We start from the raw sequence: 27,765 nt of genomic DNA on the forward strand, positions 1-27,765 counted from the left end.
GGGCGTCCGGTTAAAGATTCACTGGCTGTTGCATGGCGTTCCTGACGAAGACGTGCGAGCCGCACTGTTGCCGTATGGGACGGTGTCTGACATCGCAAGGGAAAGGTGGCGCGCACAAGGCGTCACCGACAAAGGGTCAACTACGCGCACCGTGTCCCTAAAGCTGAAGACAGGGGTGAAAATTGACGACATCCCACACCAGCTGCGAGTTGCCGGTGAGCCAGCGCTCGTCGTCGTTCCGGGCAGGGCTCCCCTGTGCCTTCGCTGCAAGACGACGGGTCACATCCGGAAGGAGTGCCAGGTTCCGCGCTGCGCTCGTTGTCGTCGTTTCGGCCACGACGAACCGCAGTGTGTAAAGACGTATGCAAACGTCGCAGTGCCCGTGAGGAACGACGACATGTCGGAACACCTCATGGACGAGGCGGATGCGGAAGAAGCAGCTAAGGAGTCAGAAACCAGCTCAGCAGAAACAACGGTCACTCCCCCCTCCCCAAACGCGGACGAGGTCAAGGAACAGGGTGTCAAGAATTTGCAAGCGTGTTCCGTCGGCGTCGCGGACGCTAAGGTGGCCAGCAGCAGCAACTCAACTGGGGACACGGAGGTCAGTCACAGCACAGTATTCATTCATGAGACAGCATGGTCGAATCTGAGGCAGCGAACTCGGCAGCGGTAGCGAAGCGGACACACGACGACACGGAGGACCGAACACCAGGTCACGAGGATGCAGACGTCGAAGGACCGCCGACAAAGACTTCCACGGCGGTACGGCGGGCGTCCTATCGGACTAGGTCGAACTTGTTAGAGAAAAGAGGGGGCTGCATCGCTCCCACCTCAGACTTAACACCTGACACCATGGAGGGGTGCTCGGCCACAGACATCACTAAAGGTATGACCATGCTCCCGGGTATTCGTTCATCACCAATGATTTGTCTAGACAAAGCCATTAGATTCGCGACTATTAATGTTCGAGGGCTCGCAGCAAGGCGCAAGCAAAATCAACTGTTTCGTTTGGTTAGCGAGCTGGAGCTAGACGTCATCGCGATTCAGGAAACTAAAGTTGATGGTGAAGAAGAAACCGGGAGGAGGAGGAATCAACATTTATTAAGCCCGAAATAATTCGGTGGTGCATGCTTGCACCAGACGGGGTGGTTCCCTAGTTGCGGGACCCATATGTTTCCAGCAGCTCCTGGCCCCTGTCTGTCAGTGCGAGCTGGATCGATAGGGCGGGGCTGGACAACAAGGTCTTCCATCGCTCAAGGGGTTGGGGATTGGGGGTGTTGGCGGGAAGGGGAGGAGGGGGGTTTTGAGTTGTTTGCATTCTGCCAAAACGTGCGGCAGGGTGCCCTTTTCTTTTTTACAAAAAGGACAGAGCATGTCGTCTTCCGCAGGGTACATGCGGCTCATCAATACGGGATGCGCAAGCGATCCCGCCTGCGCTCGGCGCAGGATCGTCTGTTGTTGCCTGGTGAGCTTGGGGTGCGGTTCTGGCAGTCTGCACCTTTCCTCTCAGTACATACTTGTAATTTCCCGAAAGCTGGTAACCGGATGCGGTAGCTCTTCCGGCTCGTTCTCGCCCCGGATTGACATTTCTCGGGCATGGTAGTCTGCGATGATGTTGCCTGCTACCTGCGAGTGAGCCGGGACCCACACGAGCTCTATAGCTCTTCCCGGAGGCTTGCACTTGGATAGAATGGCTCGGGCCGCGGAGGATATTACCCCTCTGCGGAAGCTTCTGTAGGCTGTCTTTGAGTCAGTGACCACGATGTCCACGCTCGGCTGTGCGAGTGCTAGGGCCATGGCCGCTTCTTCTGCAACTGCGGCGTCTGTTGTCTTTATGGACGCGCTGACGATCAGCCTGTCTTTTGACGTAACCACCACTGCTGCACGGTCACTGTGTTTTCGGAGCGAGGCGTCCGCGTAGAGGACCCTGGGGTTCTCTTCCAGCTTCCGGGCTATGGCTTTGTCCCGCGCGGTGCGCCTCTCGTCGTCCTTGCCCGGCGTCATGTTCCGGGGAAGGGGTTTGGTCTGAATGGCCGTCTTCCAGTCTTCCGGAAGGGTTTCCTTGAGGGGTACTGGCTCAATCTGCCATCCTATCTTGCGTAAGACGGCTCGTCCGTGTTTCGTATGACTGAGCCGGATTCTCTGATTAGAGAGGTGGGCTTCAATGAGCTCCTCCACCGTGTTGTGGGCGCCCATGTCCAGCAGTCTTTGTGTGGACGAGTATATGGGAATGCCCAGTGCTTGCTTCGTTGCCTTACGAAGCATCCTGTTTAGGGTGTCCCTATTCGCCTTCGTGAGCTGGAGATAGGGGGCGGAGTAGGTAACCCGTGACACGACGAATGCGCGTATCAGGCGCATGACATCGTCCTCTTTGAGGCCTCGGTTTCTATTAGATACCCTTCTGATCATACTGAGTATCTGTTCGGCTGTAGTTTTGATCTTTGTGACGGCGGCGTGTGCCTTCCCGTCGGCCTGAAGTAGTAGGCCGAGGATCCTAATCTGCTGTGTTGGCTTGATAGCCGTTCCGTCGATGGTGACGATCACGTTCGGCGGCAGCTCTTTCTTGGATTTTCCCGGTTGGATAATAAGCAACTCTGATTTCTGGGGAGCGCAGCTCAGTCCGCATGACTTTGCGTACTCGTGCACGGTTGTTGCCGCCTTCTGCAAGGCTTCCTCCATCCAGGCATCAGAACCGGCTCGAGCTGTCCACACCGTAATATCGTCGGCGTAGAACGCATGGTCCACGCCTTCGATTTGCTTGAGTAGACCGGGCAGGGGCAGGAGGGCCAGATTGAAGAGCAGGGGCGACAAGACCGATCCCTGTGGGGTGCCCCTATCACCCAGCTCGACAGGGTCTGACTTCTCCTCCCCTATTCTGATGGTCGCTGTTCGGTTTGACAGAAATTCTTTGATGTAGTCGAATGTCTTTCGGCCACACCTGGTCATATTCAGATTCCGCAACACGCTCGCGTGGGACACGTTATCAAACGCTCCCTTCAGGTCGAGGGCGAGTATCCCGCGCGGCGTGTGCCTCGTTGCCGGCTTGACGACCAGTTCGTGAAGTTGGATCATCACGTCTTGGGTGCTGAGATGTTGCCTGAAGCCGTACATCGTCTCCGGCATCTGATCTGTTTCTTCGAGGTGCTTCTGCAGCCGGCGAAGGACCATACGCTCCATCACCTTCCCCACGCAGGACGTGAGGGAGATGGGCCGCATGTTGTCTATCGTGAGGGCCTTGCCGGGCTTTGGAATGAAGCAGACCTCGGCGTCCTTCCATTCCTTCGGCAACCGCGAGCTCTCCCAGACTTCGTTGATGTGCCCTAGGAGGCCGCGGGCCACTTTATTGCTCATGTTACTGAGTAGTTTGTATGTTATGGCATCCCTGCCGGGTGCACTTTTCTTGTTACTTTGATCTATCGCTGTCCACAATTCCGTCATGGAAAACGGCCGGTCCAGGTCTTCGTTGTCGGGTCCTTCGCACCTCTCTGGCTCCGGGTACTGTCCCTTCTCTGTCTTTAGGTACTTCGCCTTCAGGTCTTCCAGGAGCCTGCGGCCGTCTCCCTTGTACATGTTCAATACTTTGGTAAGGTTGCGATTGGTCGCAGTTTTGCTACTCAGCGGGTCGATCAGATGCCTCAAGAGGCACCACGTCTTCCACGTCGAGAGCTTGCCCTGCAGGCCGTCGCAGGTCTTCAGCCAATTCTCCCTGCATAGTTTGGCCGCGTGCTCGGCGATCTGCTTGTTCAAGGCTGCTATGCGCTTGGCCAGCTTTCTGTTGTGCCGCTGACGTTTCCATCGCCGCGTTAACGAGTGCCGGGCCGCCCACATGTGGGTCAGTCTGGCGTCCACGTACGGTGTCTGCGAAGTCGTTGCGATTTCTTGGGTAAATTTTTGGAGGGTCTTCTTCTGGTCCCTCGACCATTCGGTGTAGGTCTGTTGTGTTTCAGCTCGTCCCGATTCTTCCTCAGACGCCTCTTCTTGTTCCTGGGTGAACTTTCTCATCTTGTCCCAATCCGTGATCCGCGCTGTCCCCAACACAGCCCGATATCGGGAACCTCGGATCGTGATGCCGATCACGCTGTGGTCAGAACCCAGATCCACTTCTTCGCTTCTCCAGGAGACGTCTAGCGTTCCCGATAACCACGAAAGGCCTGGCGTAGTGTCCCTCGCGGCACTGTTGCCTCTTCTGGTAGTTACGTCAGGCTCGTTCAGGAGGGCAATCTCGTGATCCTCCATTGCTTTGGCCAATGCTTTTCCTCTTTTTGACTGGAACTTATAGCCCCATGTTGTGTGAGGGGCGTTAAAGTCGCCGAGGATCAGGAGCGGCCTGGTCCCCGCCAACCCTTTCGCCTGACTCACGATGCGGTCAAATTCGTACTGCCGTTGTGACGGCCGACAGTACGCGCTCATTACAAATAAATTGCCCGCGCTGCCAATTTCTCTTGCATGAATTTCGACCAGCGTGTGCTCGCACCCGCCCTGCGCCGTAACATGTTGAGTTGCCGCCACGTTGCTGCGAGCGAGCACCGCCGTTCCGTTCTCCGTGGGGTCCGTGTAAGTGACGTACCCCGGAAGTCTTGGTTTCCCGTTCGTCTCCTGTAGAGCAATTACATCAGGCTTGTTGTCTTGCCCGTCAATGTATAACATTAGTTCCGCTTCTTTGTTGCGAATCCCACGGCAGTTCCATTGGTAAATCACGGTGGTTTCCCCCCCGGTCTTCTTGTGCTTCTTACTTGGCTTCTGCATCATCCTTTCCGGCTGTCTCGAGTCGATTGCGCCTTTTCGCGATCGCGTTTTTTATTTTTTCGGCCCGCTCCTTTTTCAGGGACGCGAAATGGTTCCTCACCGATGTTGAGGCTGCTTTTAGCGCTTGACGTTTGTGCTTCGCCGATGGCGTCTGAGGCTGACTCTCGACAGCTTTAAGTCGGTCGTCTATTTTGCTGAGCCTTTCGTTAATTTGGGAAATTGCGGCCAAAATGGCCATAAGCTCTCCTTCTCGCGGGATCTGTGTCGTTACCGTGGTCGCGGTCTCTACGTTCGCAGTTTCCTCTCCGCTCGCGGGGCTCTCTTCGGCGTCCATCGCCTCTAGGTTATTTGCTGCACGTTGCATGGCCTCAGCCTCTCCAGCTGTCCGCCCTTGGCGGGGCGAGGGGGGGGGGGGCCCTCCGCGGCACCTTGCGCAAGCCTGCGGCGTTGCTTGTGGCCGTGTTGTCTTGGGGTCCTGAATTTGCCAAGCTGCCGTTACTCGCTAGCGTTTCGATCTTATTCATAAGCGCCTGTATTTGGGCGTTCTGTTCCTGGATGTGAGCGTTTTGGCGCTCTATGATCCTCTTAAGCTCTATCACTTCGCTACTGTCCTTTTGCGGATTCGCTTGTGAGTTAAGGGGTTGGGAGGGGGTGAGGGGTGGGAATTCGGTGTCGCTGGTTAGAGCGACGGGAGACCTGTTGGTCCGGCCTACCTTTTTCTCGGCGATCCCTCGGTGTCCGGTTGACTCTGGCGACTGTTGTTGACAGCCACTGTTGTTGCTGTTGCGGCCCGGCGTGTGTGACCGGCCCCGTTGTTTGGAGGCGCTGCGGTGGGGTCCGCCTGCAGGACCTCTCTTGTCTTGGTTCCTTCTCCCGATGTCTTCTTCCTCTGCTCGGCGCCGTTCCCAGCGCCGCCGGCGGACGACGTAGGGTGTCTTGAAGCGGGCTTTGCAGGCCTTGTCCGCTGTCAGGTGTTTGCCTCCGCACAGGCCACAGTTCGGGACACATTCGTGATCTTCGGCGGGGTTGGAGATTCCGCACCCTCGGCAGATCGTGTTCGAAGGATCCGGGCACACGTCCATTCTGTGGCCCACTCTTCCGCACGCATAGCATACGTCGATTTGTTTTCTATGTAACGTGCACTCCATGAGCAGGTTGCCGTATCTCACGTATTTGGGTACTTTATGCCCTTCGAAAGCAATGACGACTGATCGGGTCTTACCGATCCGGTTTGCCTGTAGCGCCGTTGGGTTATGCTTGTGCACACCATTGTCCTGAATATCCTGGGCCGTATCCTCGAGCGGGATGCCCCTTATGACGCCCTTCACCGTGCCGTGGGGGGCCGTTTCGTAGGTACTTACTTCGTGTGCCGTGCCGCGTATGTCGATCCTTGCGACTGCAGTGTATAGGTCGGCGTTCTCTCTCTTGGAGGTGCTCACCACAACGATATTCTGCTGGAGGTTGGGGCACACGACATCTTCACTTGCTTCATTGCCGGGGATCTTTGCCGCCGCCACAATTGCACGACTTAGTTCAACGCGGGTCACGTCGCTCACGTGGAGCCCGCCTCGTGGTCGTAATACGATCTTTATGTCGCCGCGCGGCAAGTCTGGCATGCGCGCGCCCCTCAACAATTTGCCCTTGTTTATACGTTTCGCCCTTGAGTGACGTGTATCGCTGCCAGTGGCAGCCATGGCCTTGGCGCCATCTTGGTTCGTTGGAAGTACGGCATTTAGGCCTAACTTGCCCATGCCTTTGTGCCTGACCCTCTCGCCGGCAGTTTTCCAGCCTTGCGATCTTGTGCACTGGTCCGGCGGAATTTCGACGCCGTCCACCTCTACTCGCATAGCTGTAGTTATCTTAGGTCAATGCTCACTTGCGTAATCACCGATGATTCGATGTTCCGCTGGCGGCCTCACCGAGGCTCGGGCTGGGCCTACCGCTCCTCCGGCCAAGGCCGGAGTCGACGTTAGGCCCAGCTGCGGGCGCTCCTCTCGGCACACAAAAGTCCTTTAAATTTGGCAAAAGCGGTCCCCTACCTCGGAATTCGAGTTCCCGGTGGTCCACACAACTTCATGCATCCGGTCGACGCACTTTCATTAAGGTGCGACTCAAAAAATCTGGCAGTTCAATGAAAAAAACACGGAGCCCAGGTGAAACGCGTCCGCTCGCTCCGCAGGAACCGCTCGCTCCGCAGGAACGCCAGATTCCCGAAGAAACCGGGAGAATGGTTAGCCTTTTTACTTCAAGATACAACGCCGTTGTAAGTCATGCAGTTGGAGCAGCGGCTGGTTGTGTGCTGTTTGTGCGTCAGTGCCTTGGTGTCAGAATTCAAGCTGTCACGACTTGTGCGTATGGCCGCTTCGTTGTTTGCGATCTCGTGCTGTATTCATACGAATGGCGCATCATTTGTGTTTATGCACCGAACAGCGTGGGCGAAAGGCGCGATTTCTTTGAAGGTATTCGTCAGTATTGCAACTCTGAAAGGCTAACTGTGATAATGGGAGACTTCAATTGTGTACTCTCCGCATCAGATAAAACGAGTAGAAGGCCGCATAGTGATGCCAGCACCTGTGTTCTCGCAGAATTGGTAAATGAGTTTAACCTTGTTGATGTGACTGGGTGTCTGGAGGGTGGACGAGCGGCACAGTTCACTCATTTCCAGGCTTCTAGCCACGCTCGACTCGATAGGATGTACATATCTCTTGATCTGGTGCCTGTATGCCACGAATACCACGTTAAGCCAGTATCGTTCAGCGATCACTGCTTGGTCACCGTCACTATCGCTGGGAACAAAACTAAAAGTCAAGGATTTGACTGGCAAATGTGGAAGTTAAATTCAAAATTATTATCTGATGACAGTTTCCAAGCCGACGTTGAAAGGCATATAGCAAATATGAATGACAAAGGCGTAACAAAGTTAGGGGCTAAATGGGAGGTTTTTAAACAGAATGTCAAAATGACAGAATTGGAAAGATCGAGCGCTATAGCCAGACAAGAAAGGGCCGAAGAAAGGTCCCTTCGCGTGAATCTACAGCGTCTAATCGATGTGGAAAGCAATAACCCCGGTTTGTTCATAGACGACATACGAGCCCTTAAGGGCAAGCTTGAACTACTCGACGCTGACCGATATCGCGGTGCCCTTGTCAGAGCTAGAGCCGAACGGCTGATAAGGGAGGAAGGTCCGACAAAAATGGCGTTAGGCACAGAAAAGTGGCACGCTCGAAGGAATCAGATAGATGAAATTGAATACCAAGGGACCATTACCAATTAAAAGAAAGAAATCCAGCAAGCTTTCTTCGAGCATTATCGTCAGCAGTTCGCACGATGTGCAGTTGATATCGAGAGTTTCAAGAGAGTTTATTTGCCTTTAATGCCACAACTCGACGAAAAGACGACACGTGTGCTAGAGACCCCTATCACGGAGGACGAAGTGAAATGCGCTATTGGGAATTTGAACCCCGGCAAATCGCCTGGCCCTGATGGACTTAGCGCCGCATTTTATAAAGCTTTCCAGGATTTTCTCTCGCCGGTACTGGAAAAAGTGTATAATGAAGCATATGACCTTAATGTGCTGCCGCCGTCCTTTGCATCTTCTCATACTGTGCTAATTCCCAAAACGGAAGACCGAGGTCAATTACGCAGTGTTACCTCTTACCGGCCGATTAGTTTAACCAATGTCGACTATAAAATTTTTATGAAAATACTAGCTAAAAGACTGCAAACAGTTATTAAAGATATTGTTGGAGACCACCAAACATGCGGTATTAAAGACAGGTCCATTTTTACGAACATTCACATCGCGAGGGCCATTCTTGAATGTTGCGATGCTGGTGGACTTGGAGTAGCAATGCTCCAAATAGATCTTGAAAAGGCTTTTGATAGAGTGCCCCACGACTTGCTTTTGTTTATATTAGACTATGTCAAGGTCGGATGCGTCATCAGAGAAGGAGTGGCTATGGCTTACAGTGCTTGTACAACTAGACTAATTGTGAACAAATCTGTCGGTGACAGTATTGCTGTCCAACGCTCAGTTCGTCAAGGTTGCCCCCTTTCACCTCTTCTCTTTTGTATCGATCTTGAACCCTTATGTTTAAGCATTATCAAGCATGAGAAAATGCGGGGCTTCAAGCTGCATCAAGCAGAAGTGAAGCTTTTGGCTTATGCCGATGATGTCGCGATGTTTTGTGTAGACTACGAAAGCATCGTAGAAGTTGTGAAAACTGTAAAAGATTTTTGCGCTGTAAGCGGCAGTGCTGTTAATTGGGGCAAGTGCCTGGGCTTCTGGCACGGTGACTGGCCAGCGACCCCAGGCATTTTTGCTAACATGAAATTTGTTACCAACCCTGTCAGCTACCTTGGTGCCCCTCTTGAATCGTATCGGGACAGTGACCCATACTGGAAAAACCAAGTCGGTAAATTGAAAGATAGAGTGGACAAATGGAATGGATGGCAGTGGTCGGTGTTTGCGAAGGCCACGATTTGTAATTTGTTTTTAGTGACAAAAGTTTGGTACGTGCTTCAAGTGTTATATTGTTCAAGAGCTAATGTCCAAAAGATGCATTGTATCTTTGCCGTCTTTGTGTGGGGGTCTTCGTGGGAACGGACAAGTCGGACAAATCTCTTCCGCCGGGTGAAGGACGGCGGGCTTGGTTTGGCACATCTGTTTCTGCGCCAGTTAGTCAATCGTTTCATGTTTTTGAGGAATGTGAAAAATCCATTTCTTCGTACGGTCTGTCAGTTACGCCTGGGTCAAGCTCTCCCGGGAATTATCGTTTCTTCTGACCGCATGTCAGGAGGTGTCCACGGGTATCTAAGGGAAGTGGTCTTGGCGTACAGGTTCTTGATGGTGCGGTTTACTTTAGACTATTTGTGGAGTGTAAACCGGAAAAAACTGTATAAAGACTTGTGCGATGTGGTGCTTCCAGAACCGTTGTACAGAGCTGTGTACTCGTCTACCGGGGGCAAAAATGTTCTTAAAAGAGTGAAGAGGATGATGGTGCCGGCAGGGATGAAAACGTTCTTTTTTAGGCTGCACACTGGAACATTGGAGGTAAAGAAATGGAAGGAACAGAAAGGGCTTTTTGTACCCTGGGGTGTCCACTGCATAATATGCAGGAGAGAGGAGACGATTGAACCCGTGTTTCTCGAATGCTGGGACGCCGTATTTTTATGGGACGTGCTCCAGAGGACGCTTAAAAAGGAACTACCCATAAGCCCACATGGTATTCGATTCTTGCCAGTAGAAGCGAACAATGATACACCGTTGGATCTTTTGATGCTACTGGCTCTCCACAGCATATGAAAAAGCAGAATGGCTGTAGAGCATGGTGACGTCGATGCACGTTCAGCGAGACAGCTCTTTAGAGAGAGCATACGGGCATATGTGGATGAACAGAAAGCGTTAAAACTAGAGTCAGAATGGTTGGTTAGTTTTGAAGGGTTGTCACATATGAGGGATTTTTAATCCGACAACTTCAGCTAAGGAAGGCCGAAGCTTTAAGTCAATGCTTGATCTTTTATTTTGTCATGTTATTGATGTCACATGTGTCTTTTTTGTGTACGTCCTCGGTCAGGAAATGAAGAAAAAAAAAATCCTCGTTAGTATAGTGGCCAGTATCCCCGCCTGTCACGCGTGAGACCGGGGTTCGATTCCACGACGGGGAGTAGATTTTTTTCTTTTGTCACTTAGTGCGCATACGCTATGAGTGAACCGTTCCTTATTAGTTTTCCGCTTAGTGCAAGGGCGCACATTAATGCGTGATTTTCTCCTCACGTCTTGAGAAGAGCGGAAACTCCTCGTTACAAAGTCAGTTACAAAGGTATGATGCGGAACGATACAGGGGTGCCTTAATTCGATCTCGTGTCAAGCGTGCTTTGCACTGCGAACGGCCGACGCGGCAAGCTTTGCTTGATGAACGTCATCATGCGACTGCAAAGCTGATTCCGGGAATTATGCGTAATGGCCCATTGGTTACGAGTACGAATGAGGTTACGTCCGCATTCGTGGATTATTACTCGATGTTGTTTAGTGCCACTCCTCCTGTAAGAAATTATAACATCTCGCGTTTTACGTCCCTGGTGAGCCCTTTATCAGAAGATGATTGTTCTGTAATTAGTAGCTCTTTCACGCAGAAAGAGGTAGAAGTGGCAATTGATCAATTACCTCTCTCAAAAACGCCTGGTCCTGATGGCATTTCCTCTGAATTTTATAAAGCTTTTAGAACTGTTCTTGTTCCTATCCTGCTAGATGTCTTCGCGATAAGTTTTGATCTAGAAGCCCTTCCCGAGACTTTTACAAAATGCCACACAGTCCTAATTCCAAAGAGTACTGATGAAGAAAAATTACGCTCAGTAGAAGGCTATAGACCAATCACACTGGCAAATGTGGATTACAAGATTTTCGCCAAAATTTTATCAAATCGCCTACAGTTCGCAATGTCGGTTCTCATTGGCCCTCACCAGACTTGCGGCTTGGGGGGCCGAGCCACACAAAGTAATGTACATATTGCGCGCACAGTTCTCGAATCATGCTCCTGCTCTCACGATCAGGTTGCTTTACTTCAGGTCGAACTCGCAAAAGCATTTGATCGAGTTCGTCATTCTTTCCTGTTTACTCTTCTGGAACGAGCGAACGTTGGTTCTGTAGTACTGAAGGGGGTGCAACTTTCCTATAGAAATTGTTCGACTCGCCTAATTATAAATGGCCACCTTTCAAACCCCATACCAATCAACTTTTCTGTGAAGCAAGGCTGTCCGATGTCTCCACTGCTTTTTGCTCTTTACTTGGAACCACTTTGTCAGAGTGTTTTACATAACAGTAGTATCCATGGCTTCCCTCTCCTTGGAAATGAGGTTAAAGTGCTTGCATATGCGGATGATCTAGCGTTTTTCTGCACTGACAAACCAAGCATAGAAAAAGTTATATCCAGCATACAAGAATTTGGTGTTGTTTCTGGTGCTCAGGTGAATCACTCCAAGAGTTCCGGCCTTTGGTTTGGTTCGTGGGGCTCAACACCACCCTTATATGCAGGAATTGAATGGTCATGTGTGCCACCTAAATATCTAGGCGTTCCACTGCATGCATTTAAGTCAAGTTCAAATTACTGGAAAGAGCGCGTTCCAGTAGTCCAGCGTTATGCTAATACATTTGTCCCCTATCGGCTTTCAATATTCGGTCGGGCTCAGGCCTGCAACATGTTTTTGGCGACAAAACTTTATTATGTGCTTCAGGTCCTCCACTGTGCTAGGCATTACATCCAGCGCTTTCACCGAATATTTGCGACGTTTATTTGGTCATCCAATTTTGAACCGATTCGGCGTGATAACCTATTCAGACCTGTTTGTGCAGGGGGGCTCGGCTTAGTGCATCTGTATGTAAGGCAGTTAGTTGCCCGTTTCTTCTTTTTTCGTGATTGTTGACATCCGATTATTAGAGCATTCCTACAAGTTAATTTCATGAATCTGCTTCCCGACTTAGTGGTTTCTTCAGATTTTACTGATCGCCCGCAGTTACTAGGATTTATGCAGGAAGTTTATGCTTTGGTGAGGTTTTTGACAGTACGATTCTCGAATGAGTACTTATATTCTGTTTCGCGCAAGATACTATACAAGGATTTGGTAGCAATGCTTTTTCCGCCACCACTGTATCGTTCTTTATACTTTGGCTTTAAGGGTCATGATGTGTTAAAAAGGGTGCGCAAAATTCAGATTTCTCCTCGCACGAAAGCATTTTTCTTTAAATTACACACTGAAGATCTACCTGTTAACACATGGCTCCATAGAAAAAATATTTTTGTATCTTCTGTAAACTGCCGTCTGTGTGATGTGCCCGAAACTATTGAGCACTGTTTCATTAATTGCAAAGACGCAATTCTTTTTTGGGATGTGTTGCAAAGAACTCTAAAGAAAGACTTTGTTCTAAATTCGTACAGTGTGCGGTATCTTGCTGTTACACAATCTGATTACGAGCCATATGACATGTTTTTCCTTATTGGACTTCATAGCTTGTGGATGACACGCATGTCGGATCGCAACGCTGAACCTGTTGTTCCACCTAGACTCCATTTTAGCAGAATGATGCTGCAACTGAAGGACACTTATGGTGAAAATGACTTTCTACCTGATTGGTTTCCGCTGGTGACACGGTGCTTATTTTTGCCTGCCTTTTAAAAAGTTGTCTTCTGTTGTGCATCTCAGCAATGGCTGAATGAATTGTAAATAGTCTGTGTACATAACCCTTTTTGTATAATAAATACTATGTCAGAAAAAAAAAACTCTTCGTTAGTATAGTGGTCAGCATCCCCGCCTGACCGTTCCTTATTAGTTTTGCGCTTACTGCAGGGACGCACATTATTGCCTGATTTTCTCCTCACGTCTTGAGAGGAGCGGAAACTGCTGGTATGGGCTGAAACTTCCAGCCAAACCTTGACTGATGTAAAGGGGCTAAGAACTCTTCATGTGCATAACAGGCTCAATTCTCGATACCCATTCGGGCACCGGGTACACATTCTTATGGGTTGCCACGAACGCCGCAACGGATTCGCAGAAGTACTGGCGTGCCTGCCTTGCATCAATGTCAGCGTGTCGCGCTGCCGTGCAGGCTTTCCATATACAGTGCAATCCCATCAGCATTACTGCGTCGAAAGGGACGCCTTCATCATTTTCCACAGCTAGGAAACGAATTCCTCGGGGGTCTAGTGGCAGGTCTTTTTTCAGTGTTCTTTGCAGTATGTCCCAAAACAACACGCCACCCAAACACTCCAAGAAGACGTGCTCGACGGTAACGGGCTTTCTGCATAAAAAACAATGCACACCCCAGGGAACGTACAGTCCCTTTTCCTCCATCCAGGTTTTTACCTCTAAGGTTCCGGTGTGGAGCCTAAAGAAAAAGGACTTTGCGCCTGGTGCCACATGCATTCTCTTTACGCGCTTTAAAACGTCGCTACTGGGATTGGCACTGTACACGGTGCGATACAGTGGTACAGGAAAAACTACGTCTCCAAGGTCCTTGTACAACTTTTTGCGCTTTACTACAGCTAAATAATCGCGTGAGAATCGCGCACTTAAGAAATTACAGGCCGCTACGACCTCCTTGAGAAGACCAACAACACGTGCTGGTACGTATTCGGTAGAAACAACAAAATCGGGTAGGAGTTTGCTTTACCGACGCTATGTACATTCTTCTCAAGTGTTCTTTCACTTTTGTTGTGTAACGATGTATGTCTAAGCAGGCAATAAAAAAAAACGAAAAAAAAAAGAGCGGAAACTGCTTTTGTAGCACTTCTCCTCGTTAGTATTCGTTAGTATAGTGAGCGGCCGATGTAGCTCAGTGAGATTCTGCTTCCGGCCACGCCAGTGAACGGACGCAGGATGCAGGGCTCCTCAGGAGCGGCTTCAGCGGCCATGTCAGGCCGCGGTAACAGGACTGCTGAACAGGACAATACTTACCAGCTTGTTTTGCTTGCACTGCCAACAGGTCGGTTTGTTTTGAATACCGTTTTTTTGCACGCCGATATCAGGGCCCGCCCTTACCGGGTGGAAGATTTCCGGGATGCTTTGGCGCAACACTCGCTAATCCCCGACGTTATCGCAATGGGGACGTATCGGATGAGCCACGTCTGGGCCGTCACTCTCAAAGATGCTGAAGCGGTGAACAAGATTGTAAGTGTAAGTGAGCTGTGTGTAAAAAACGGTCGCTGCTTGGTGATTGACCCGGCGAACCAGGACGTGCGACTCAAACTTCACTGGCTGCTACACAACGTGCCAGACGAGGATGTTCGTGCTGCATTTGCGCCGTACGAAAAGGTGTCGGAGGTTTCTCGGGAGCGCTGGCGTGTTAAAGGTATGCTAGAAAAGGGCTCCACAACTAGACTCGTCACGCTGAAGCTGAAAGCTGGCTTGAAGCTCGACGACCTGCCGCATCAGTTGAATGTTAGCGGCGAGCTGGCGCTAGTGATTGTGCCAGGCAGACCCCCGTTGTGCCTACGCTGCCGGAGTACGGGTCACATCCGCAAAGAGTGCCGGGTTCCTCACTGCGGAACCTGTCGACGGTTCGGGCATGAAGACAGCCAGTGTGCACGAACCTACGCTAGCATTGCCGGACCTGGGACCAGCGAAGACTCGTCCGAGTTAATTATGGACGAGGCGGATGCGGAGGAGGATGCTGACATTAGAGGTCAGTCAACGAAACAGGACGCGCCTTCCATGACGGTTTTAAAGAAGAATAAGGTGACGGTCTCTAATGAACAGAATGAAACTCTGCATGTCTTGAACGTTCCATCCCAGGACCATGAAAGCTCGTCAAAGGAAGCGTCAGAAGACGTAATCAAATTTTCTGATGCTGAGGACCATCTCAGTACTGAGCCTTCCTGTACTGATGCCATGGAGGTTGGGCCGGAGACAGCAGCCTTAATTGCCGCGAAACATCCGCACGAGGAAAGCGTCGAGGAGACTCAGCTGCCAGGCGGTGCTTGTGGTGAGCCGCCTCCGAAAACTGCGGGCATCCGAAGAGCAACTTTGCGACCGAAGCCGAACTTCTCGGCCGACACGCGGCAGGCGGGGAAACCGCCTCCGTAGTTTTGTGGTGTCCTGAACGATTTGTGGGTCGGCTGCCTACCGACCAGCGTCAGGCACATTCTGCAACCAAGAGGGGCGTGTGTGGAAAAAAATGAAAGACGGTGCTTGGACTTCGTTTGAATGCAGCCCGATGTTCTGCTGGGAGGACATTACATGCACACATACGCCGCTGTTCTTCAGAAGCAGAGGCCAAGCAACCATGAAGGTAGGCACCATGCTGGTACGGGCGTCTCTTTCTAATTCATGACTCTTAAGCTTAATTCGCCGTTACACGTAGCTACTTTGAATGTCAGAGGGCTGGGAGCGAGAAGGCGACAATGCCAGCTCAGTCGCCTCCTTTTGGGTAATGATATAGATATAGCAGCTGTGCAAGAGTCAAAGATTGAGAGCCAAGAAAGCACTGACCGTATGGTGGCTTCTTTTCAAGCAAACTTTTATGTGTGTGTATGCCATTCTGTTGGTGTATCGGGTGGATGCCTTTTATTTATACGTAACACGCTGGTAGTAAGCGTAGAGTCCGTTTTTGCCTGTCCAAGTGGTCGGCTTTTGGTTATTGATTTTACCTACTGTAATTTATGCTGGCGTGTTGTGTGTGTGTATGCTCAAAATTCAAAATGCGAACGTGAATCGTTTGTTGAGTCTATTTAATTGTGGCTGAAGACTGACAAAATCTTGCTTGTACTTGGTGACTACAACTGTGTGTGCTCAGCTGTGGAGCGAGCGGCGAAGTGTAAACCTCGAACAGACAGAAGCTCTGACCTGTTGAATGCACTTGTGCATGAGTATGGCCTTGAGGATGTTGGCAGTGTGTTCTCCACTGGAAACCAGCCAGAGTTCACGCACTTTCAGCGAGATAGCCATGCTAGATTGGACAGGGTGTATGCCTCGGTTGATCTTGTTTCCCTATGTACTGCATATGAGGTCAAGCCTGTGTCTTCCTGTGATCATTGTCTCGTGAGTGCAGTGTTTGGTAGGAAAGGAAAGATATCGCGCTTTAACTGGCACCTATGGAAACTGAATGCCAAGCTTCTCGCCGATGAAGAGTTCCTTATAGAAGTTATGACCGAGTTTGAAAATCGTCTTGCTATGCGACCAGTAAGTTTTGCAGCGGAATGGGACAGCTTCAAAGAGTGGGTCAAATTGAAATCTATAGAAAAGGGCAGTAAGGTGCGGCATAAAGAGAAAGAAAAAGAACTGAATGAACAACTCCAGTTTCTTTTGAGCATGGAAAGTTCAGTGCAGGGCATTTCGCCAGTAAAATTCGAGAGATAAAAAGTGAGTTGGAAACAATCGACAGTGAAAGATACAGAGCGGCTGTTATACGTGCAAGGGCTGAAAACCTTTGGGCTGGAGAAGTACCGACAAAACGAGCGCTAGCAGACGAGAAAAGATACGCCTGCCAGAAAGAAATAAGGAGTATAAGATATGCCGGCCATATCACTGAAGATGCTAAAGATATTCAGCGTGCGGTAACAGAGCACTTCGAAGAACTGCTTAGCGGTAAGCTTGAGACTGTAAGCGGCTTTCGAACAGATTTTCTAAGACTGATGCCTGCACTGGATGACGAAAGTAAAGCGCGCCTAGAAACACCGATAACGTTGCAGGAGATACTATCTGCAATAGATGACCTGACACCTGGGAAGGCCCCTGGGCTGTATGGTCTAAGCGCCGCATTCTTTAAAACTTTTCAGCAGTATGCGGCTCAGTTTATGCTCTGTGTAATCACTGAAGCTTATGAACGTAATACTGTTCTATTGTCTTTCTCTACATCGCACATTGTTCTAATACCCAAGACAGATGGTCCGGAGAAACGAGAGTTGGTGGGGTCATATCGACCGATAAGCCTCACCGATGTTGACTATAAGGTGTACATGAAGGTTTTAGCAAAAAGACTGCAAAGCGTAATAAAAACATTGGTTGGGCCTCATCAAACGTGTGGCATCAAGGGTCGATCCATTGCCACGAATATACATGTCGCAAGAACCGTACTAGAATGTGTTGATGCACTCGTGGGTCAGATAGCCATGATGCAGTTAGATTTGGCGAAAGCCTTTGACCGTGTTTCTCACGAAATTTTTTTTTCCATTTTGGAGCATTCTAACCTTGGTGACGTCATAGTGGATGGTGTTAAAATGGCTTATGCGAACTGCACGACCCGTATTATTGTGAATGGTGAACTGACTGACAGCATCGCAGTACGGTCATCAGTAAGGCAGGGCTGCCCGCTCTCACCCCTGCTTTTTGCACTGTATTTAGAGCCACTTTGCTTGGCTATCATTGATAGCGATCGCATTTTAGGATTCAAGCTGCAATCAGCACACGTGAAAATGCTAGCATACGCTGATGACATTGCAGTCTTTTGTGCAACTAGAAAGAGCATCTGTGAAATCACTGGTGTCGTCCAAACATTTTGTGATCAAACCGGATGCAAGATCACTTGGGAGAAAAGCTCTGGGTTTTGGCACGGTGATTGGGACATGACACCTGATTTCTTCTGTAAGCTGCGATGGTCTGCTCTCCCAACACGATATCTAGGCGTGCCTTTAGAATGTTATCAAGATCCCAACGTGCACTGGGTGGAAGAAACATCCAAAGTGAAAGAAAAAGCGGATGCGTGGCAAGGAAGGCAACTGTCAATGTTTTCGCGCGCTTCTATTTGCAATGTTTTTCTTATTTCGAGGCTGTGGTACCTCATAAATGTGTTGTGTATCTCACGAACCTCAATTCAGAAAATGCACCGCGTTTTTGCTGTTTTTATTTGGGCATCCACATGGGAAAAATCCTCCCGGACGAATTTGTTTATTTCTGTTAAAGGCCCACTGTCCACCCTCCGGTCGAAAATATTTTCTTCCCCGGTGACTGTGAGACTTCGCCCCTGGAACGCAAGGCCGCAAAATGTTTTTGAAAAGAGTAACTAATAACGCAGTTACAGCCACCGCAATCACCCGATTCTATCCTGCCTCTCTCCTTCCGTTCCCTCGCAAAGGTTTTTCACTCTCCTGCCCGAGGTCGTCTAGCCTCCGCAATACAAATTCCCCTTCCTCCTCCGCGTTTGGCTGGAGGTGGGGCGTGGCTCTCCGTGAGCGCGAAAAAAAAAAAACGGTCGAGGGAGCGCGCGCTGCTGGATTCAGTCTGGCCGTGGCGAGGGAAAAGCGCGCTGCGAGCGGTAGACACCCATCCTTCTCCCGTCAGTCAGCGAGACGGACCAATGGACGTCGTTCCCGGTACGTACGTCATTATCGTGGCCCGTCGGGCCAGCGCAGGGAGCGGTGAAGCTGGCTTCTCAAAGGAGAGCATGAGGGAGCTTTGAATTGTATTTTCGATGCTTTGCGGCGCGCGTGTCGCTGTAGAATTTTGCACAGACTATCTCCGGTACCTGATCGAAACACTGGGCTCCTTTTCTTAAAAGGGCCTTCCCTGGACAGTGGCCCTTTAAAAGGGGCGGGCTTGGCCTTGCACATCTGTTCTTGCGTCAGGTGGTCTCGCGATTTATATTCCTCCGTGATCAAAAATATACCTTTCTAAGAACTGTGATGCAAGTGCGATTGCAGAGGCTGCTCCCTGAATGGATTGTGTCATGTGAAAACATGCCTGGTACTGTGACTGGCTACCTGCGCGAGGTTCTTTTTTCGTGCAAGTTGCTAGAAGTGCGGTTTTCTTTTGATTATCTTTCAAATGTTCCCAGAAAAAAAACTGTATAAAGATCTCATTGACGTGATGCTGCCGGTGCCTTTTTACCGGGCATTACACTGTGGAGGCCCAGGGCAGGACGTTTTGAAAAGAGTTAAGATGCCCGTGAGGCCATCAGCTAAAACGTTCCTTTTCAAACTTCACTCCAATACGCTCCCTGTTAAAACCTGGCTGAATGAAAAAGGTATCTTCGTCCCATGGACAACAAATTGCCTGTTGTGCAAAAAACCGGAAACAATTGAACACGTTTCCTTACAGTGTTGGGATGCTGTCTTTCTATGCAGGTGCTGTCTTTCTATGCAAAACACGAATGCAGGTGCGTCATGCAGATATAGATACACGATCTGCGCGTGAAAACTTTATTGAAAGTGCTGTGTATATACGCGAAACTTTCAGGATGCAGCAGGATCCGCCACAATGGCATTCTCTGTTTGATGAGTTGGTGCACTTGAAAAGATTTTAGCCGCGTACGCGTTAGCTCAAGTGTAGTTGACGTGTTTTATCCTGTGTATTTTTGGTTTGTGTTTCACGGCAATAAAGAAAAAAAAATTCGTTAGTATAGTGGCCAGTATCGCCGACTGTCACGCAGGAGACCGGGGTTCGATTCCCCGACGGGGAGTAGATTTTTTTCTTTTGTCACTTAGTGCGCATACGCTATGAGTGAACCGTTCCTTATTAGTTTTGCGCTTATTGCAAGGGCGCACGTTAATGCGTGATTTTGTCCTCACGTCTTGAGAAGAGCGGAAACTGCTTCTCTAGCAATTCTCCTCCTTAGTACAGTGGGGATTCCACTTCCGGCCACCGAGCGTGACGGACGTGTTTATCATGTGCTCCCAAGGAGCTGATTCAGCGGCCCAGCTGGGCCGTGGTATCAGGAGTACGGAAAGGCCTGCCAAGGATTATGAGCTGGTTCTGCCGCATCTGCCTACAGGTTCGAGTGTTTTGCATACTGTTTTTTTTTGCATGGCGACATAAAAGCCAGGCCGTACCGGGTGGAGCACTTCCGAGACTCCCTCGCTCGTCTTTCAATTTTGCCGGATGTGGTTGCCCTCGGGGCATATCAAATGAATCATGTGTAGGCGGTAACGTTTAAAGGGGAAGAGGCGAAAGCGAAGATTTTGCAAGCCGAAGCTTTTGAAGTGAAGGAGTACCGATGCGTGGTCATTGACCCCTGTAACCAAGGCATCAGGTTAAAACTTTTCTGGCTGCTTCACGGTGTGCACGACGATGATGTGCGAGCGGCGTTGGCGGCTTTTGGAAAAGTGACCGAAATATCAAGAGAAAAGTGGAAAGTTCAAGGGTGTGTCGACAAGGCTTCAACGACTCGAACGGTCACGCTGAAGCTAAAGTGGGCGTTACCATTGAGGACCTGCCGCATCAGCTTCGGGTCGCCGAGGACGTCGCACTCGTCCACGTGTCAGGCAGAGCCCCGCTTTGCCTCCGGTGCCGGGGGAAAGGACATATACGTCGTGATTGTCGTGTGCCGCGCTGCGGGCTGTATCGTCGCTACGGCCATGACGAGTCCCAGTGTGTGCGCACGTATGCCAACGTTGCAGGCCCCGTGCCGAGTGAAGTGGCAGGCGAGCCCTTGATGGACGCAGTGGACGCCGAGGAAGCTAGCAGTGGAATCACTGAGGATGCAGAGCAGAAAAAACCATCCTCTGAGAAGACCCCTGCACTGAAAAAACACCGCGAATCAGATTTGATAGTCCCGTTGTCAAATTATACTGAGACCGAGACACCCACGAAAGAAGACGGCAGCAATGCCAGTGCTGCAAACCCAGCTTCGACTACACAACACAGCGAGGAACAGGGAGACACTGAAGCTGAGATGCCAGCTGCTTCTACCTTGCCTGTGAAGCGTGTGCATGAAGACAGTGTCAACGAGGGATCAACGCAAGCAGGAGCGGAAAACGGAAAGCCTCCACTGAAGGCGGCCCCCCTTCGCCGGTCGGCCTTCAAGACAAGGCCAAACGTGCCTCCAGACCGGAGAACTGTGTCACCTGTGCCTCCGCCATAGCGGGGGTACCCTTTTCGGTCGAGACGTCACAAGCCCGGTCCATGATCGGGAGCAGCGCTTGGAACGACGGACAGACTCGTCAAAACGGAAGAATGGTCATCCCATGCAACAGTTACACCGCAATGCTGTCTTTCTGCAGAAGAGATGCGAGTGAAATGTTTCGCGATTTATAATTTCTTGAGATGGCGACCAATTTATCCACTAGCTTGCGCGTAGCCACGCTAAATGTGAGAGGGCTGTCAACGCGTCGGAGACAACAGCAGCTGAACCTCCTTCTGCTGGAAAATGAAATTGATGTGCTAGCAGTTCAAGAGAGCAAGATAGAAAGCGAACAACAAACAGATAAAATGGCTGAAATATATCGTTCTAGTTATAGTGTTTGCGTTTGTCATGCGGTTGGAAGTTCGGGGGGATGTGTCATTTTCATTCGAAATTGCATAGAGTGTGTACAGTCTGTGTTCTCGTGTGAGAGTGGTCGGCTTTTGATATGCGATTTCAGTTTTTCTGGATTGGACTGGAGAGTGATCTGCGTTTATGCGCCGACTAGAACGTTTGAGCGCGAAGAGTTCTTTCACTATATGAAATCCTTCCTAATACATGAGAAGTGTGTTCTCCTGCTTGGAGACTTCAACTCTGTCTGCAGACCGGAAGATAGAACAACAGATCGTGTCCTTCGTGACAAGAGTGCAGAGTTACTTATTGACCTTGTTAATGAGGCAGAGCTTGAAGATGCTGGCTGTATACTGACGCATGAAGGCCAAGCAAAGTTCACGCACTTTCAAGGTAGCTGTCATGCAAGGTTGGACCGAATATATGTTCCCATAGATTGTGTGCCCTTGTGTTCGGAATATCAAAAACTTCCCATGAGCTTTAGTGACCACTCCCTCGTAATGATTACTCTAGGCATGAAAAGTAAGACAACAAAGTTCAATTGGGAACTATGGAAATTTAATGAAAAACTGCTGCTGGATGAAGAGTTTACCACTAAAGTGAAAGAATATATTACGCATATGTAACAAAATGACTCTAATTTTATACAAGCATGGGAGCAGTTTAAGTGCGATATAAAAATAGCTGCTATTGACCGAGCATGCACTCTCCGGCGTAAAGAAAGAGAACAAGAAAAAGAAATTCGTAGCACACTTGATTACATGCTTAGCATGGAGAGCGTTAAGCCTGGCTTGTTCGCCCAAGATATAAAAAAGATAAAAACCAAACTTGAGGTGATAGCCGAAGAGAAGAATCGCGGTGCGGTGATAAGGGCACGCAGCGAAAAATTGTGGCTCGGAGAGACGCCCACGAAAAAAGCACTTAGTGATGAAAAAAGGTACGCAGTGTCAAAAGAGATAAAAGAAATCTGCTATCATGTAGTTACCTCGGAAAAGAAAACGATTGAACGGGCGTTTGTAGAATTTTACAGGTAATTGTTTAGCCTGAAAACACCGGACATTGAACGCTTCAGAAAAGACTTTCTGTCCCAGATGCCAAGAGTGGAAGACGAAGTTGCGCTGACACTTGAAGCAAGTATTACTTACGAGGAAATTGAGGCCATTATCGGGGAATTAAATTCCAATAAGTCACACCAGATGGTCTTAATGCTGCCATATACAAGGCCTTTCCAACTGAAATGGCTGTTTTACTGGAAAGAGTTATTAGTAAATGGTACGAAAAGAACGTACCTCATCCGTCTTTTCGAATGTCACACGTTGTACTAATCCCGAAAACAGATGACCCAGTTAAGCTTCAATCTGTAGCGTCTTACCGTCCTATAAGTCTAACGAATGCTGACTATAAAATTTATATGAAAGTATTAGGGCGACGACTCCAACGTGTAATTACTTCTCTTGCAGGACCACATCAGACATGCGGTATAAAAGGAAGGACAATTTTTACTAATATACACGCAGCAAGGAGTGTTCTCGAATGTTGTGACGCGATGCATGACCACGTAGCCATGATGCAATTAGACCTCCACAAAGCATTTGATAAAGTAGTACATAAAATTTTGTTCTCTGTTTTAGAGTATGTCAATGCTGGTTCCGTGTTTACAAATGGCGTGAAAATGGTTTACGAGTGCTGTTCAGCGAGACTGGTCATGAATAAGCATTTAACCGATCGTATACCTGTTCAGTCGTCAGTTAGGCAGGGCTGTCCTCTGTCTCCCCTTTTGTTTGCGCTTTATCTGGAGCCTTTCTGTTTAAGATTGCTTACAAGGTCAAACATACGTGGTTATAGATTTTTTCAAAGTGAAGTACGGGTTTTGGCATACGCGGACGATATTGCGGTTTTTTGTACTGACCATGAGAGCGTGCAAGAAGTTGTAAAAGAAGCCACTGCTTTTTGCACTGCAAGTGGAAGTGAAATTAGTTGGGCAAAGTGTTTAGGATTTTGGCATGGAAACTGGCAATACGCGCCTGAACTGTTCTCCAGTATGCAATGGACAATAACGCCAGGAAATTGCCTTGGTGTGCCACTACAGCACTACCGTGAAAGCAAGGAATGTTGGGCCGGTGAAGTTGAGCAAGTGAAAACTCAAACAAACAAATGGGAAGGACATAACTTTTCTATGTTCGCAATAGCTACCGTTTGCAATATGTTCCTAGTTGCAAAAATTTTTTACATGCTGCAAGTGTTATCTATGTCAAGAATCTCTGTTCAAAAACTGCATAGGGTATTTGCCACTTTTGTGTGGGCTTCAACATGGGAGCGTACTAGTCGATGCAATCTGTTTCATACGGTGCATAATGGTGGACTGCGATTGTCACATTTATACTTAAAGCCGATTGTAACCAGGTTCTTTTTTTTTTGCGCGAACAAAGCGATGTTTTTCTTAGAACGGTAATCCAAGTGCGATTGCGTGATTCACTGCCGGAATATGTAGTTTCGACTATGTCTACAGGGACAATGGCTCTAAGTGCTTTTCTTCCCGAAGTTGTCGCGTCTTTCCAAATAGTGAAGGCGAGATTTTCAAATGAGTATATGTGTACTGTTACGCGAAAACGGCTTTACAAAGATTTATTGGAAACCTTTTTACCTGTGCCTCTTTATCGCGCTGTATATGCTTTAGGTCCGGAGCGGGACGTGTTGAAGAGAGTGAAAAGAATGGCCATCAGATCGTCCGCTTAATCTTTTTTTTTTTCAGTTGCATACCGGCACTCTTCCGGTGAAGCCATGGCTGGAAAGCAAAGGGCTTTTTGTGCCTTGGTCGGCTAACTGTTTAATTTGCAAAAAACTGGAATTCATAGAGCATATTTTCCTTGATTGTCACGATGCGGTTTTTTTGTGGGACGGGCTACAGCGTACTATTAAAAAGGACTTGCCAATAACGCCGTTTGGCATACGCTACCTTCCATGCGCCCAGCCAGGAGAAGTGCCTAGTGATTTATTAATGGTCTTGTGTATGCACAGCATATGGAGAACGCGGATGGATGTTCGCCATGAGCATGTTGTCGTACACCCAGCATATCGGTATTTTGTTGAAAGTGCAATGTACACGCGTGATGTTTTCGGAGGGCAATATGAACTCCTGAAATGGCTGTCAGTCTTGGACAAGCTCATGTCACTTCATCCACTCTATCACAAAAAAACTGTCAGAAAGTGACTTGTGTTTTTAATTTCATGCGACTTTTCATCGTTCTTTGTAGTTGTCAAGTAGGTAATAAAGAAAAAAAATCCTCGTTAGTATAGTGGCCAGTATCCCCGCCTGTCACGCGGGAGACCGGGGTTCGATTCCCCGACGGGGAGTAGGTTCTTTTCTTTTGTCACAAATCTCAGTGCGCATACGCTATGAGTGAATCGTTCCTTGTTAGTTTTACGGTTAATGCAATGACGCACATTAATGCGTGATTTTCTCCTCACGTATTGAGAAGAGCGGAAACTGCTTCTCTAGCAATTCTCCTCGTTAGTATAGTGCATAGCCGATATCCCCCGTTTCCGTGGTGGGGATTCTACTTCCGGACGCTGAGGCGAACGGACGTGCCATCATGTGCTCCGAAGGAGCGGTAACAGCGGCCCAGCTGGGTCGCGGAAACAGGATTGCTGACTTACCGGACCAGGATTATCAAGTCATTTTGCCTCAGCTGCCATCAGGTCGGAATGTTTTAAATACTGTTTTTCTGCATGCTGATGTGAGATGTCGGCCGTATCGCGTGGAAGACTTCCGCGATGCGTTGGATAGTCTGGATATGCTCCCCGAGGTTATTGCCTTGGGGGCGTACCAGATGAATCACGTCTGGGCGCTTACATTCAAGAGCGGAGACGGGATGAAGAAAATGTTGGCCTTGCGTGATTTCAAGGTGAAGGAACGACGATGCGTCATCATCGATCCAATGAACCAGGACGTGAGGCTGAAGTTGCACTGGCTTGTCTACGGTGTTCATGACGACGACGTGCGATCTGCCCTGGCACCTTTTGGGAAGGTAACGGACATTTCGAAGGAAAAGTGGCGTGTAAGTGGCGTTGCGGACAAAGCATCAACGACAAGAGTAATTGCGCTCAAGCTGAAATCCGGTGTTTCGGTGGACGACCTCCCGCACCAGCTCCGCGTAGCAGGCGAGTTAGCTCTGGTTGTAGTGCCGGGCAGAGCTCCGCTTTGTCTCCGGTGCCGGACTGCGGGGCACCTTAGACGCGAGTGTCGTGTTGCTCGTTGCGCCCGATGCAGGCGCTTTGGTCATCGGGAGGACATGTGCGTTAACACTTACGCGAGTGTTACTGGACCACTGCAACAAGAGGAAGCTTCAGATCTCATTATGGATGAAGCCGACGCCGAGGAAGCACTTAAAGGGAGGCTGGAATTGTCTATGCGTTGCCCTAACGCGTCTTCCGAAAATTCTGAAGGCTCCACGCAGGCCGCAAGCCGTGACACGAAAAGCGAGTCACTTGCTGCACATGTAAAGACGCCTTCAGAGGGTGCTCCGAGAGCACCTTGTTGGAGGGCCAGCGAGACGAACGCACCCATGATGGCGTGCAGCCACCTGGAGTAACGAAGGCTGAGTCCTGTAGTGACCGAAGAGCAGCGTCAGCCGCAGGCAATGGAAGTCAGCGAGAGCCGATGGAATTAACTGTGAACACAAAGAGAACGCACGGGGACAGCGTGGGAGCAGGAGACGGCCTTGACTACACTAAAAACGAGGGACCGCCCCCCAAAGCCGTCATGCCATGGCGACCTACCTTTTGTTTTGCAATTTAATGGCAGTAAACCTCCAGTCTGCGTTACGTGTAGCCACCTTAAACGTTCGCGGAATGGCAGCGAGGCGGCGGCAATATCAAGTTAGTCGGCTATTTCTTGAAAACGAATTGGACTTGGTCGCTATACAAGAAACGAAGGTAGAAAGCGAAGAACAAACGGACCGCATGGTGCAACCATTCAGAGATAGGTACAATGTATGTGTGTGTCATGCTGTTGGCAATTCGGCAGGGTGTGTTATTTTTATTCGCAACAGTATGGGCATTGTCGAGGAAGCAGTCACTGTGTGCGCTTCCGGACGCCTGATTGTTGTTGACTTTTCCTTCTCTAATTTGAAATGGCGTATGATATGCGTCTATACACCTAATAAGGAAGGGGAGCGTAGGTTGTTCTTCGAGCAGCTCGAACAGCATTTAAAGGGTGAAAGATATGTTGTTATGGTGGGTGACTTCAATTGTGTATGTATGCCTGAAGATCGCGTAAAACTTCAGCCTGTGAAGGACCCTAGCGCACACTTATTAAGGACGCTAACCACAGAGTGTCATCTAGAAGATATTGGTTGGCTTTTATCACCTAGTGGACAACGCCAATACACCCATTTTCAAAGAGAAAGCCATGCGAAGCTAGATCATGCATACATTCCCTAGAACTCGCGCCTCTGTGCCGAAGTTATGAAGTTAAGCACGTGTCTTTTACAGATCACAGCCTAGTAGTTTTTTTGCATAGGAGCAAAGGAAAATAAATCTAAATTTAACTGGGAGCTTTGGAAATTTAATTCTAAACTTTTGGATGATGAGAGCTATGTGAAGAAGTAAAGGAAATGTTCAACGCACTGTTTGCGACCAAATCAGGGGACTGGATGAGTGAGTGGGAAAATTTTAAGAACAATATAAAAATGAAAGCAATAGAAAGAGCAACCATTTTACGACATGTCAGTAAAGAGAACGAGAAAGATCTGCACCGTCAACTCAACTTGTTTCTGAACCTAGATAGCGGGACGCCTGGATTGTGGTCGAAGCAGATAAAAGAAGTTAAGAATAAGCTCGAGCTTATCGATGAAGAAAGATATAGGGGAGCTATTGTACGAGCACGAGCAGAGCGATTATGGGTTGGCGAGACACCGAACAAGCGCTCACTCGGTGACGAGAAAAGATACGCGGAAAAAAACAAAATTCATAAGATACTTTACCGTAACGAAGTTGCAACAGAATGCGAGGTTATCAAAGAAGCGTTTGTAGAGTACTATAGTGAGCTACTTGGGCGGGCTAAGCAAAGGAAAGAACAATTCGAAAGTCAGTTTTTGCAGACCATGCCCAGGCTGGAGGATGAAGTTAAAGCCAGGCTTGAGCAACCAATCAGTGTACTTGAAGTTGAGCAGTCTATAGAAGAAATAAGCGCTGGAAAATCACCCGGTCCTGACGGATTAGGGGCTGCTTTTTACAAGAAATTCAAATCAGAAGCCAGCACGGCATTGTACTGTGTAATAAAGGAAGCATACCATGTTAAACAAATGCCGCCATCTTTCAAAGCTTCACATATTGTCTTA

General features: G+C 49.1%; 1 non-coding gene across 1 annotated transcript; it reads left to right on the forward strand.

Moving 5' to 3' along the window:
- Positions 1–24,706: 24,706 nt before the first annotated feature.
- On the forward strand, positions 24,707–24,778 carry TRNAD-GUC (transfer RNA aspartic acid (anticodon GUC)). The gene has a single exon. It is a non-coding gene; the product is annotated as a tRNA-Asp (tRNA).
- The last annotated feature ends 2,987 nt before the right edge of the window (positions 24,779–27,765 follow it).

Source organism: Amblyomma maculatum, chromosome 5 (assembly GCF_055883805.1).
Source record: "Amblyomma maculatum isolate TAMU_Amacu chromosome 5, ASM5588380v1, whole genome shotgun sequence".
NCBI classification, from domain to species: domain Eukaryota; kingdom Metazoa; phylum Arthropoda; class Arachnida; order Ixodida; family Ixodidae; genus Amblyomma; species Amblyomma maculatum.